Source organism: Poecilia reticulata, linkage group LG8 (genome assembly GCF_000633615.1).
Source record: "Poecilia reticulata strain Guanapo linkage group LG8, Guppy_female_1.0+MT, whole genome shotgun sequence".
Taxonomy (NCBI): domain Eukaryota; kingdom Metazoa; phylum Chordata; class Actinopteri; order Cyprinodontiformes; family Poeciliidae; genus Poecilia; species Poecilia reticulata.
Genome location: NC_024338.1, coordinates 15,443,802 through 15,458,624, shown reverse-complemented (window position 1 = coordinate 15,458,624; position 14,823 = coordinate 15,443,802). Strand labels below are relative to the sequence as shown.

General features: G+C 37.3%; 1 long non-coding RNA gene across 2 annotated transcripts in view; it reads right to left on the bottom strand.

The window, feature by feature from the left end:
• The window catches only part of LOC103468687 (uncharacterized), a 72,173-nt gene extending 58,801 nt beyond the window's left edge, over nucleotides 1–13,372 (bottom strand). For both annotated transcript variants that reach the window (XR_534240.1, XR_534241.1), the window contains exons 1-2: nucleotides 13,252–13,372; nucleotides 12,908–13,082 (exon numbers count right to left, since the gene is read on the bottom strand). This is a non-coding gene — a long non-coding RNA (uncharacterized LOC103468687). The remainder of the gene's footprint in view (nucleotides 1–12,907; nucleotides 13,083–13,251) is intronic.
• Between the last annotated feature and the right edge of the window lie 1,451 nt (nucleotides 13,373–14,823).

Below are 14,823 nucleotides of genomic sequence, written 5' to 3'. Positions count from 1 at the left end.
AAAAACTGCTATAGTCTGGATATACAAAACTTTAAAAAGTAACCTTACTTTTTTAAGTTTTGTATATCCAGACAGTATAACACCTACCTATCTTACAACTTCCTGGCTGATATTTGAATGCAATTAGTTACAAGATATAATCTGGGTTATTATTTTTTACATCGTTTAAGCTAGACCAATGCAGGAGAGTCCTTGATCCCATCCCTGATCCTTGTTGGTCACTGAAATATGATGGACAGCATATTCAGCTTATTAAACTTATTCAATTTCATCTGCTTAGAGGTGGTAGGTCAATCAGAAACGATTCAAGATGTTGATGGAAAAATGCAAAAAAACCAGAATGGACCCTTTACCACAGTTTAGAGAGGCAGAATCAAATGACAACAGGTCTATCCTGATGAATAAAATATCAGACAAATAAGATGAAAACTAGTCCAATATAAAAGTACATGAAATTAATTCTTATGAAAAATAATAATTTGGCATCATAATTTAATTTAATTTAATTCAAACATGAGTGTCTTTTTAGTTTGGAGCCACAGCTTTAACAAAGTGGGCCTGCCTACCCCACTGCCACCAAACCTACCAGCTCACCAGGAATAATAGCTATAGAAGCTTAAATATAAAATTTGAAAACTTTCATGTACAAACAGGTATTTCATCTCAACAGAAAAGACTGAAACAAATAATACTACTGATATTTATGGTTTTGAACAATAAATCAACCACAGAGAACCATAAAAGCTCTTGACGAAATATTAAAGAAATATACCTTGTGAACTTATATGCACTGAATATATTAACAATGATGGCTTACCCTGAAAGCTCTTTCCAAAAAAAAGGAACCATCAAGGAGAGCAGAAGACATGGGGAATATTCAGTCTGAAGGCTAGAAAAGAGCATTGTCAACCCTGTTAACAGCCGACCCCTAAAAGCAATGTCTAGTTACATGTTAAGACTTAACTGGTGGAAGCACTTCCTCTGTGCACTCCAACTACCCCAAGGAGATTGAGTGTGAAGATAATGCACCAAGAAGGATGTCATAGTCGTAGCTTAAGCCTCCACTCCCATACCAATGTAGTCGTACTCTGGAGGCATCAACAAGGTGTAGGAACAAGAAAGTGATAAATCTAATACACACTGACTGAAAGCTCACAGAGTCTGAAAATGTTAAATGTTAGGTGAAATTTCTTTTTCTTCTTTTTGTGCACGAGCTCAACAAGAGATGCATACTCAGACTCCAGGTGAAAGTGGGAGAAAATAAAATATTTCTATATTCTGTTCTGCTCACGTCGGATACAACTCAAGAAATCAGTGGACACCGTCTCGCCATCAATGATTGTTCATGTCATTAAAGTTGCACCGAAGACTTTAGGCCAGACTGTGTTGACAGCCTTACACTGATGACCTTGCGTGACTGAAGCAAACAAAATGTCATTATGTATGGGATGTAATATTTCTTTGACAAGGTTATTTTATGGGGTCACACAGGAAATGAAGATGTCAGCATGCTGTTATCAAGCGATAATGTAAACAGATTTTTTTTTATGCCTGTCAGATGTCATAAGACTGCAATACAGCAGACCTGCAAGACCCTTTTGGATCATATAGACACTCAACAAAATAACACAAGTTTTACGCAATAGAACTCTTATTCACAGGGCTCCCATTGTTTAATTGTGAAAAGATGCAGAGTCATAAATTACAAGCACAACTCTCCATAATTGTTTAGCTTTGAGGCAGCCTCAGAGTTCTCGCATGGTAATTGTGTCCTCACAGTAACAATCAAGAAAATGTAAGTTGACTTTAATGAATTCCTTGCTCTTTATGGGCAGCGGGGCACCCACAAAAGCAACGCGTTCCCTGCAAATTATCAAGATTCCCATGCATTTTCACATCACGGTGGCATCAACAGTCTCCTGATTAACAAAGGCCTCTGCTTCTGACTAAGACTTCCATAAGTGGAGCTCAAGATAATTATTAGTTGCATGTGTTTTTTGGTAATGCACTCAGAACACTTTATAAGACTAATCAGAGCAGCATGATACATTATGGTGGCAACAGAATACTTTGAGATACCAGAAGCCATGTTTTTGAAACAGTGTTTAAAGCAGTTAAGATAACCGACAAGCAAAAGGTTTACATCTTGAAACTGATAATTGTTGAGAGCTATGTTTTTCTTTTTGTGCTCAACAGCAGCAGCACTTATCAAAAGACTGGGATTAGAGTTTGTTCACTCAAGAGTTGCATCTTCTCACATATCAGGCAATTTAACTTTGTTTCTTGAGTCTTACTATTGAAGCATCCAGTTGAAATAATGTGCAAAATATTGCGTTTTTGTCAGTGATGACATATGATGCCAACAAACAAGTTTTGTTGCTTTTTGTTCAACAGCAATAGTTTATTCTCACATGGACACTTGATCCACAGTTTATGCAACAAAGGACCTTTGATTACGAACTGACTTTAGTAAGCATATAAATATAGCATTTGAAATTCAATTTGAGTATCAGAATGGTTGATGAAAGGAGTCCTAAGTGACTTTGATCTTTGTATAGTTGTTGGTGCCAGAAGAACTGATTTGAGTATTTCAGAAACTGTTGATTTTCTTAGTCATATAATGGTTTAAATATAAGAAAATATCCAGAGAGCAGTTTCTATTAATAAGAAAATGCCTCATTGAGGTTAGAGGAGAAAGAGACAGTAGTTGAGATAATTGAAAACCCATACTGGCTTATCTAAGCTATCATTGCATCAATTTCTGAATTAACAATATGTCAAACCTTGAAATAAAAGGGCTGTAGTGCAAATGAACACACAGTGTCCTGTCAGTTAAGGAAACTGAGGCTCCATTTAGCACAAGCTTTCCAAAAACTTGTAAAGACATTGTCTGGTCCTTTAAGATTTCATGTCAGTTTTATTAGCCAGATGGAAGGAGAAGCCTTTGGTGTAAACAGATCATGGGTCCAGCATAGTTGGAAGTAGAGGTTTCACAGTTTGTGGTGGGGCTGCAGTAAACAAATATTTTAGTAATTGAGTATTCTATCGATTATTCTACGGTTAATCGAGTAATCGGATAAAAAAAATTGAAAGAATTAAATATTGGTAAATCTATCATAACAGCAGTGTGATTGGATATCAACATCAGTCCAATTTTTCATATTTGAGCATCCCTAACAATTACTTTTGTTGAGACCGGGATGATATGAAATTTATTTTCCAGTTCATCTGTAAAGCTACCCTTACATTAATTAGCATGCAACAGCTGCAGAACAGCCGCCCGCAGTATTCAATCTATCCACTTACCTATATTAATACACCTGCAGCGCTCTTCGCCACCACCAGGCAGCAGTTCCGGGAGGAGAAAGGCTGTCGTACTCCAGGCATCGCACCAGTCAATTTAAGGATGCCTATTGGTCCCCCGAAAAACAACAAAAACTCAGACATTATCATGAATCAATAAAATCCTCCCAGACCGAACTTGAAAATTGAATTGCGAGCACTTAGCTTTCGTCAACAACTCATAGGCGGAAGTGAGTGCGCTGCACAACACAAATAATGACCCGACTGGAACACGGTGTGCTAAATAATAAAACACTTGGGTTTCTGAAAAGAAAAAGAAAAAATACAGACAAGATACCACCAAGTCAAATTCTAGTTGTTACATTTCACTACCTTTCAATAGCCTTAATTTGAGCAAATTTAAATTACTACCTTTCACTACCCTGTGGAAATAGAAATTACATTTTAAAACACTATGCAGTGTCGTCAAAGTTTCCAAATTTTAGTAATAGAACAAAGTTTAATTTCCTGTGCAATTGTAAAAAGTACAGTTTGTATCACACTAGTTGATGTCATACAAGTCATCGATATCCATGGTTTGCTTTGAAGGAGCAAGTTTTGATTTTAACTAAATCATGCTCCAGATGAATTGCTTCTCATTGTCCTGTTGAAGGCATGCTGATTGGTAAAATTAAAGGGTGAGGCTTGATTGTATTGCAAACCACCTCATTCAACCAGTGGCAGGGAAAATAACCAGGAATCATATCCTGAAAAGTCACAAATCACAGCCGATACCCCGTGTATCATCAAAACAAGGCGCTTACACACAAATATGACTGGCAATATTCTCAGGCAGACAATGAGCACACCTAACTCAACATGAGCAATGATGAGAAACAGTCAGTAAGGAGTTGATTGCAGAAAATGATGCATTTAGTAAATCTTAGAATTTTACTGCTAAATGCTCGGGCTCAGCCATGTTCTGCAGGAGGTTTCTTCCTTCCACATTAAGCTAGCACTATTTGATTCTATTTTAGCACCGTGTTCTTTGGTGGGAGTCTCACTGCATCTCACATAATGACTTGACAGATTTTGCATCTTGCAACAGCTCTCCAAATAAGTCATATTGTGAGAATTTTTATTATCCATAGCACTTTTCTTTTCATTTCCGCTTAATCTTTTTAGGGCCACGGGAGAATTGGTGCTGAAGCAACTTATGTTTTGAAGGTCATTGAAACATGCCACAGGATGTCCTGATGTGTGTGTCCATGGGTGCCGACGAGGTTTATTTGACCTCTCTTTAGACAACGTTCTAACTTCATAGGACAACCATGAGGTTTACACCTGTATAACTTGGTTTATTCAGCAACTGAATAAATGATAAATAAATTAATATGATAATGATTTACATTTTGTTTTAGTATTTAGAAAGATGTTTGAACATTGAAAATGGGGAAAAGAAAAACGAGTAAAAATGCGTTCAAAACAACTGGTTAGTTCAAAAGTATACTGATTCAATTGTGAAGAATTTTTCATGCAAGTCGTCACATAACAGCATGGGATCTGATGCATGGATCCTAAAAAAATAAATAAATAAATTACAGGACGCAAAAGCTCATTTTGACATTTAAGATAAAACAACTTTTACAGTTGTTATATTTATCTTTTAATACAGTTTTAATTCAGAATAGTTCTGTGAAAAGGATGAAATTTGAAAGAATTGCACAGCATTTCACCCCAAGAATTCAGCTGATGCTTTCTCCTCAACCCCATGTAACACAATAAAAAAATCTACTTGCAGGATTTTTTTTTTTTTTATCTGATGCTCGCAGGACAAAAACTCCAGTTTTTTTGTTGTTTGTTATTTGAATTCAGAAGGACTTGTTGTGGTTCTGAAGAGTTGGATGTAATGAAGCGCTTTTGATGCGTACCTCTGCTAGATGGTTGGAGTTAAAATTCCAATTGCTATGCACAACTGGATTTTCAAAGTCGGGACTTTCTCTTGAATGAATGCTTGGAATCTGCACTCTGGGGGTTAACAAGGAGGTCCCGCACTGTTTAACAATTCAGTCCATGCTCGCCCCACGTGACAACGCATGCAATAGGGCCTGCACTTGTTTATATCTCTGGATAAAGCATCCCACTGGCCGCAAATTAAGCATTCAGCCTCAGCATCCTTGTTGTGCTCCAGTATGACGTGTTTGGAGTACTAAAGCTGATCCTGCGCCATAGGTACACCACGATTGTGTTTTTGAGCGTCATGCACGACTTCTAAAGCTGTTAGATCCTTTGACTTGTCATGAATACACATAATTTGCACTTCATTTAATAACAAATCCCTTCTTTCTTCAAATGAGGGGTTTATTGATTGGAACTGATTGCAAAGAAGTCTCACCTACGATTTACAAAATGGTGAGAAAAATACAGTTTCTCCGTGATTGTGACTAGAAGAAAGGTCAAATTAATCAGAACAATTTTCAACATTTCTTTTGGAAACTGTATTACTTTAAATAAGGATGCTTTCACACCAGGTCGGCCTGGCTAAAACTGTTTGATTGGGTGAGGATGTCAAAATATTCACTACTTCACCAATTTAATTTGGTTCACCTTCCCTCTGCACAATTGAAATTGAATCAAGCTTCCTGGACAGTATCATGCATATCCAACCACTACTAGTTTGCTGTGTTATCACAAGAAGTTGCCAAGTATGATCAGCTTACGGGCATGGCAAGCTATTTTGATGTTGTGCCAACAATTGCGTATTCATATTTAAATCACAGATAACTTAAAATAGATATTCTCCTACTAAGAACTTGCCTTCTCGCTAGATAGTAAGAATGCCTTTGTGGGTAGATACAGCCGCAAACCCAATACAAATAAATAAAAAAGCAAAGTCATTTGTCTGAGGAAGAATAATGTTTGAGATAGCTGACATTTTCATTGTGGATGGTAAAATGCCATTCTGCATATATGAAATATTGATTTTCACTATGTCGAAGTGATTCATGAATATCTTGTTGATTTTATCCTCATTGGCTAGTAAGGCACTGAACTGTCAGCAGGGCTGTCTCTCTCTCTCTCATATAAAAAACTTTCAAGATGTTCATCTCAAATATTCTTGACGTAGAAAGCATGCCTGGCGTAATTTGTCAACAAGTTCCTCTCTTGTTGGGTGTCAAGCTCTGGGCTGCAGAAATCATTAGAAAACTTTGCAGGTGAGCAGCTGTAAGACAGGTTCTGTGCGCTGACTTTATCATCTTCATCACAGAGTACGTCTGTCTGTACTTCCAAACACTTGGAGCATTCGAGCATCTTGAAGGTGGAATTGGTCCAATATCCTAAGGAAGAAGGGCAACAACTGTGTGGGACCTACGGTGAGGGGTTTTAATCTGCAGTCCTACAAACTCCATCTGGGTAAGTGCTGGAGCTCTCTCCACATCAAACGTGAATAGATTACATGACACCTCTAAATTATTTTATTGGGCTTCAAAGTCAGCTAAATCCTTTGTGAACTCATTATGTAGCTTGATCAGTCTATCGGAGAAATGTGAACTTGGGAACACAGCAGGCCCGACTCCCAAGAGCAGCTTGTGCACTTCTTTCTCTAGCTGCAAGTAGTTGTGAATTATGGGATATGCACTGTGATTGGTGTGAGAGCTGTGTAGATTACTAGCAGGCCATCCATAAGAGACATATGAAAGTCTCTTACAGGCTGGACACAGTTGTTTGTATTGAAGTGCCAAAAGTATAACAAAGTTCCTTGGATGTAAAATTATTACAAAAAATGTATTTCCTGCATTTGCTGACAAGAGCCACATACCTAGTTCCTAAACTTTGTGTGTTCTAAACTAATCCAACACTAGCCAGTTAAAATAGCTGCAGCCATGATACAGTCATAGAATAGCACAAACATTCATTCTGAGTCCTGGATCTGAGGCACAAATATCAGAAGAAACATGCAATTCAGTGAGGTCATGAGACAATCACCAATCACTTGGTGAGCCTGTCCACAGTAATTCACAAAAACCTGGAAGGAATAATTGTCCATCATTCAAAATCAAAATCAAACAGTTTTTTGTTAATTTGTTTTCAACCTAACTTCATATATTCCTCATAAAATATATATATCCTTCTCTTTTTCCCCCTTCTCAAAAAATACGCAACTGTGCTTGAGCTCAGTTGGTTGTATTCATCAGATCAATATAGCCAGCAGCCATGTTCTCTTTCACATACAGAATGTTAAAATATTAGTGTGCATCAGATGAATTAATGGATCTTATCATCAAACAGAGAAAAACCAGATCATACACTTTAGAGAAAATTCCTCCGACAACACATTACATGCATAATTAAGCATAAGATCTCAGTTAAGAGCCGAGAGGTGAATCTCTGAGGATGATCCAAAAAAAGACTCATGTCATATTCTATACAGGGTTTTAGCACTTAGCGCTCCGCTTTATAGCTGTTGTCCTAGGATATTAATGACAAAGAGGAAAACCAAGGCGTGACATTTCTATTTTTTATCATATTCCCTTTCTTTAATTAAACACATTTTATGCACATCACTGAAGAAAGATCTATAAAAACGACATGTAAACGTGGAGATAATACTGCACCTCATTGTGTCTTTGGCTAAAAATTGTCCCTGTCTTTGAACTTAATGTTGGTTTTTTTATGAAATACCAAAGCATTGATTAATGCGTAGTACTGATCTGAATTTTCTCTGAGTTTTGTTGCATCCCTTTGAATCATCTAAAGCCAGGCTCTTGAAATAACCATTATATGGACCTCTGCTCTCCTAGGGGCAGGCAATGAAAGTGGCTGCATACAAATTAAGTATCAGCGAAGCAAAGGGGGAACACAGTGATTGAAACCACACTTGCATAATCATGCTTTTGGGTAGAAAAATAGCAAGTCATTAATTAAAATGAAAATGTTTAATAAAGCACTGCACAGGTGTATCAGTTACAGATGAGAGATGGATGATAGGTAATGAACATTTAAATTAAAACTGTGGAGTTAGGACTTTGATCTAATTTATGAAGGAAGGATTAAATCCTGTTGCATTGTTTCAATTATGGAAGGAGCAACAGAGTCAAAGATGCCAGCAGAATCGCGAAAAATAGCTGAAGTTCCAAACGTTCTGAAGCAAAGCGTAGAACAAGGACCTGGTTTCTACCAGGCATCCAAAAATGGTTACACTGCAGTCAGATAAAGGATAGATATGGTCAGTAACACCACTCAAGTTGCTTGTGGTCTTTAAACAATACTCTGCTGATACAGGGGTCAAAGTACGTCAAGAGAATTTCCCCCCACACCACAACATGTCCACTAGCAGTCTAAACTGCTGATGTAAGGGTGGATACGAGGGGGTACCCAAAAGTTTACAGAATGACGCTGCTGCACGCTCAGTTTTCGTAGTACACGATTCTGAGCAGGAAGCAAAACTTCACAGCCGCGCTGTGAAGCCGGAAAAAAGCGGTTGATCATCAATTGACATTTCAACATTTTTAAAGCGGGTGAACCACGAGTAAACTTGAGCTTGACACATAGCGTCATCCTTGTAAGCGGTCTTCAACATTTGAACGGTTTCCGATGCTTTTTCCCCGAGCAGGAAGCAAAGCTTCAGCCGCACGCTGCTCATAGAACTTTTCCATGAAGAAAAACGACGGCTGGACAGAACAGCTCTTACAAGAAAATTCACTGCGGGTAGACGAACCTTCCACATCAACGCAGCTTGGCACACTGATTGAGAAGGCATGGTTGAACAAATAACTAGCGGCAGAATCGTACTGAAACTGCGTATGCAGTTTTCGTAGTACCAGCGTCATTCTGGAAACTTTTGGGTACCCCCTCGTATATCAATGCTTTCATGTTGTCTAAACCACATTCTGGTCCTACATATTAATGTATCACTTTAAACTGAGCCTCACTGGACAAGGTAATGTTTCCCAATCCGCTGTTGCCCAATTTTATAGAGCCCGTGGGAACTGTAGTGTTCTGTTCCTCACTGGAATGGCAACCTGTGTGGTCTTCTACATCTGTGTTAGGGTATGTCATGCTTCATATTCCAAGGTGGTATGCCACAAACCGTCTGTAGCAAGTTTTTGTTTGACCGCCGACATAAGCTAAACTGACAGTCTCTTGAACAATTCTTCATAAACTTGACTATCTTAGTGGTTCAGCAATTTCTGATGCTTCGTTTGAATTTCAGTAAGTGATCTTTACTTCATCTACATTCTTAAATGCATGGAGTTTCTGCTATCTAATTGGGTGATTTGCCATTTGTGCTTACAAGCAATTGAATAAATATGTGTAATAAATTGGCCAGTAGGTGCATACTGAATTGATAAACAATTTTCTTTTGCCAAGGCAGTTCTGTGCATAATATACATATGAGAAATCTTTGTGGGTCATGAATGGACAAATTTCTCAAAGGTTTTAGCAGAGTGGAACCTGGCTGACAGGAGATACAATTACTCATATCGACCTAGTTAGTGTCTAGCTTGGTCATTTTGTTATTTATAACTGTTGGAACATCTTCAGTGTCTCAGAGACTGATGCGTGTTCTACATCAAGCACTACCAATTCTGTAGTAAAGACGTGGTTCTCACACTCTGGTACTCAGACTTAATGTGGCCTACTAAGAATAMATTTTTGCAGTAATTAATTACCGTATTTTCCGCACTATAAGGCGCACCTAAAAACCTTCAATTTCCTCAAAAGCCGACAGTGCACCTTATATATGGACCAATATTGAGCCACAACAGGTCTAGCAACTACGGTAAGCAGCCGCCGACTTCATTTTCCCCCGTAGAAGAAGTGCGCGGTGCATGCTGGGATAGTTGTCAGAACGCTGGTTTGTTAATAAAGTTTGATAATACATTTAAAGCCAGGGGGGCGGAGGGGTGGTGGAAGAGAGACAAAGACTGCGGCGGCAGCGTGTTGGTTGGTCTGTGTTACCCAGAAAGCAGTGGGGCACAATATTGCAGCACCAACACCGTGAGTGACACAACGACTGGGGCAGACTACTACATAAAGTACTTGGGGACCACTTCTTTACAGATGTGGATGTGTAATAAGAGTACGGAGCAAATTGGCAACCCGAACTGAAGCGTCTATTCTATGCGCCTTATAATTCGGTGCGCCTTATAGTGTGGAAAATACGGTATATGTTAATTTCAAATAGTAACTTCAGAATGATATCAAAGCAATATTGTCAGAGCTGATGGGAAAACAAATGAAACTAATACAGGGACATACTGCAAAAATTACAAAGACTTGAAACTAGAACTGAGGTTAATCTTAAAACAACAACCCTAACAGCAAAGGAAGGACTTAAAATGGATTCATATTATTGGCCATTAAGAGGGCAGACCTAAATGCACATGAGAACTCATGACAGTTCTGGAAAATCTGTGTCGATTGACGTTTACCATCCATTGTGACTGAATTTGAGTTACATTGCCTTGTAGTATGCCTAAATGGCTGAACACAAATGCATGCCGCTCTTTTCAATCATTTATTTGTATCAAAGTTTGCAGTTTTTTTATTCGTTTTCTTTCACCTCAGAGTTATCCATGACTATCTGTAGTGAATTCACGTCATTAATCCATTGTATGTGCAGGGTGGGTGAAGGCATCGGTGTCTATCTCAAGGTATCATTAGGCAATAATGATCATTTCCCAAGTCCATCAAATGGACCTATCACACCATATCCATAAATACATACATTCAAGATTGTGCTTGTAGTGTGACAATATTAGAAAAAGTTCAAAGGGAGTGAATACTTTGGTAAAGAACTTAAGCTCTTTAAAGAGTTATTGAGCAAAAGAGGATAATCTCATTCAACATTGCAATTGCATTTTGTACAAAAGGCAATGCTACCAATGAGGGAGACACTGAAAGAAAATCCAAATGTTTATCTCTGAAAGTTAATATCAATTATTTTAAAATGAACTGAAATGATTTTCCACACTACAGTGGATCCGAAAGCTATATTTTATTATTTTTCCCCTCAAAAATTAGGAACTGCAGATAGTGTATCGAAACTTTCAGTATGGAGTTGATTTGTTTTACAGGCTTACATAGATGTCAAATTAACAGCCCAACGCTCTCAATCCAGTCTGAATATATTTCACTCTTTCTAAATTTAATTGTGGTAATAAATATTACTGTGTTGAAAGTTATACACAGTGATGGCAGTGTTTTGTTTACATTCATTAAACAATATCTTATCATGTGAAGCATGCTGATGAAGTTCAATAATTATGCTAACAGGGTTTGTTGTTGTGTTTAAATTAATTATGTCTGGAAATAAATTCATTGTCATTGCATTGGTATGTGTTTAATAGCCAAATAAATCTTACCTTCTTGGTTTCCCACTGTGTCACATTGGGAAGCAGAATAATTGTCAAAACCAAAATTAATGAAAATATTCAGCATTAAGAATGTCACATTAATTTTACAAAGCATTATGCAAGCCCACAGGGTGTAGCATAAACCTGTGGAAAAAGAATGACTAAGTTATTTTGAGGTGGGGGAAGGGGGAAAAACAACTTCTCTTGATTTGTGAAACAATTTTTGTGAAATAAATTAGGGTGAAGAGCTTGCTAATTTCCAAATAAAACAGAACTGAGGTGCTGCTCCTCCAGTTTTGTGGTGGTTCGAACATTTGATAAGTACATCGTCAGGACGGGATGTTTTGCACACAGTAGACCTACTAGTGAGACTGAGGCATCCCTAGAGAAATGTTACCTTTTGGGACATTTGGGAATGCTTTGGAGTCTTCCCAAAAGAGAAGGGGATAATTGAGTTCTCAGTATGTTTACCGCTGTCTCCTCGACTACGTTCAGCATAGTACCAAAACATGCATGAATGAATTATTAGTAAAAGTTTTAACTGAAAAGAAAGTGTGTATTTTTTTCTAGTGAGAGTTTGAAACTGTTGATTTAACATCTATAAAAATTTGTTTTTTTATGATTAAACTATAGTCCAAAAAAAGTTAAAAGAAAAAAAGGAATACTCCAAGCAACAAATGTAGCACCCAGTACAAGTAGCTAGATATTAACCCCCTGTTATAGTGAAGGTCCTCTGGGGGGGGGGACCTGTGAATGTTAGTACCATCACTACTAAGCAATTACTGGTTAACAGGAGAACAGTTTTGATCTTTTGTATTCATTTGTGATTTTTTAATTATGGCAGTGCCTCTAAGAAATAAACATAGTGAGATGAATGATGAATTTCAGCTTTTAACCTTATGTACACTACACTTAAGACAACTAAAATGTTTAATGTAAAAAAAGAACATTTGTAAATAAAGTACATTAGGACGTACAATAAAAATTAGATACAATTTACAATGTGTTTCAACAAAGGGGAAAGATGAAGGAATTATTCATACAAAATAAAAAAAAGAAAGACATTATATCACATTCCGACAAGATAATTCCCCTTTTAAATTCAGTTCAGAACTCGACCATTTAAATAATAGTATTTTACTGAAATAAAGAAAAACCAGTTGCAGGCCTGACATGCACCTTGTGTTTGTCATGACCAAAAACACAAATGGTCAGGTCACTTGAAACCAAGCAGAAAATAAATGCACATGTTTTAGTTTACTCACAAATCCTTTGGAGTTTGCTTAGATGTCAGGGATGGATGAGGCCTTATCCGTGACCATGCAGGTCCCACTCCACAGCTGAGTTGCAATTCACTTCACATCACTGGCCACATGAAGTTCACTGGGAAAATTCGTCCATTCAACCCACAGCAGAAGTGTCCAGAGAATTATTCTCGGTCTGTGTGATAAAGGTCTTCATTTAACTTCATATGTCTGGCTAAGGTTAGTAAACACTTTGCAAAGTCTACAATAGCTCGCGTAAAAAATGCTAATGCTAACTCGCGATTAGCGTTATGCACTTCTAGCATTTCATTTATGCACAGAAATCATTTACATCAAGTACTCACACATCCGAAGGTTAAACACTCCAAAACAAGACTGTAGACTCTGCATCCACAGGTATTTTATGACCATTTCCCGCTTATTTAGCATGGCAGTCGAATCTAGCAGGCTCAAATGACCTTTCGCTTGCCCGACTTAGGTCCCGCCCTCTAACATATGATTGGATATTCGATTTACATCAACCAACGAAATAGAAGAAAATACAACATTGACAGCATAACAAGTTAGGTTGTAAACAGAACACTTTTTTTAAGATTTAAGTTTAAAAATAACTTGCTGCAAATAAACTGTATTTTACCCAAAATAAAAGACAAAACCGTTCATGGCTTAAATCATTTTTAAAACTATGAAAAATTAGTAAGTATTAAGTTAACTAGATTTTATGGTGCATTTAACACAAGTAACAGCATTTTAATTCACTTTTAGTATAACATCAATTACTACTTTTAATAGTAGTGTATTTATATTTTAGCCTCATTTATCTGAAATTAATATTTTAGACAGGTCTACAAAGACAAAAGATCTGATAACATAAACATTTCAGTTCAATTGAAACGAAATTCAAAACTACTTTATTGATCCTAAAGGTGAATTGGGAAATGAATAAAAGGAAGCAATTTAGCTATTTAGTCACACTAGTACATGCAATGTTTGGTAAGCACCAAACACTTCATGTCATCAGAAACATACTATCTCCACTTTGAACCATGGTGGTGACAGCATTATACTCTAAGAATGCTTTTCAGTAGCAGGCTATGAAAGAATTGCAAAAGGTCTTCTCAATAAAAAAAAGATATTGCTAAATCCTGACTGATAATTTGATCCAGTTTTTCATAAGACTAAAATATGGGAGATTTATTTTCTACACAGAAACTACACAGAAATGGTTAAAAGAAAGCAAGACAGATGTTCTGGAGTGGTCAAATCAAAGGCCTGATTCTCAATGCTATGGAGAATTTGAGTCTGGACTTAAAAAGAATTGTTCATACTTGCTCCCCAAGCAACCTGACAGAGGTACACCTGTTTTGTAGGGAGGAAAAACAATAATTGAGACATACTCACACAAACTCAGTGCTGTGATTGAAGCAAAAAGAGCATCCAGTTGCACTAAAGGAGGTGGATATTTATGTAGTAATTTAGTGTGCCTTTTACACTAAATTAAAAGATACACTTTTAATTTAGTGTCCCTCTGTTTAGTGTGACATTGAATAATGTATTTTTCACCAAATACATAAGTTCCATAAAGTAAGGCGTTTAGAAAAAAGTGCATGAGGTACCTGTTCAACTGCTGGATAAAAGTGATGTCTAGCCACATCAAATTGGAGCAGCTTAATTTAGACATGTAGCCATAGCAGAGACGACTTATTAAAGTTCAACCCAGCATCAAACTGGGAGAGAAGGGAAATGGCATCAGTAGACCTCAAAGCAACGCTATTTGACTGTCAGTAGACAGCAGGGGGACCTTACCCTTACATCCCCATTCTCCACATGTCTTGTCTGCTTCATTCTACAATTGTGCTTTCATATAGGCAACAGTATTTAAGTCTCAAATGTCATCAGCATGACAGGGTGTGTTG